This window comes from Mandrillus leucophaeus, unplaced genomic scaffold, assembly GCF_000951045.1.
Source record: "Mandrillus leucophaeus isolate KB7577 unplaced genomic scaffold, Mleu.le_1.0 Scaffold2112, whole genome shotgun sequence".
Taxonomy (NCBI): Eukaryota; Metazoa; Chordata; class Mammalia; order Primates; family Cercopithecidae; genus Mandrillus; species Mandrillus leucophaeus.
Window position 1 is genome coordinate 1 of NW_012102158.1, and position 549 is coordinate 549.

Consider the following 549-nt stretch of genomic DNA (forward strand, 5'->3'; position numbering starts at 1 on the left):
CCAATCCATTCTGTCTTCTGATCCCACAAATGAAAGCATCCTGCCATTGGGTCCCTTAGTTCAGTTACCAAAGATTTTTACTCCTCAAATGCTAGCGAAGGCCTGCACCCATAAAGTCAGTAGGAAGCACTTACAGAAAATGGACTCTGCTCTTCTACAGTCCCCTTAAGATGAAGGAGGAGTATCTAATCTCTGAGTGGCAATGAGATAGGAGGTGGATGGGACTCAACCAGGGACCAGGTTGAAGACTAGTTGACACAAGGAAGAGACACTGGAACCACCTGTCCATAAGACATGCTCACCAGGGCCAAATCAGTTTACCATTGCCATGGCAACACCTGAAAGTTAACGTCCATCTTCTAGCTACTTCTGAATAACCCACTCCTTAATTAGCATGTCATTAAAAGTGGGGATAAATATGAATGTGAAACTGCCCCTGCACTGCTGCTCCTGGCACACTGCCTGTGGGGAGCTCCGCTCCACAAGAGCAGTCACAGAGCTGTAACCGCCACCTCAGTAAAGCCGTTTCCTTCCACCACCCGCTTACGC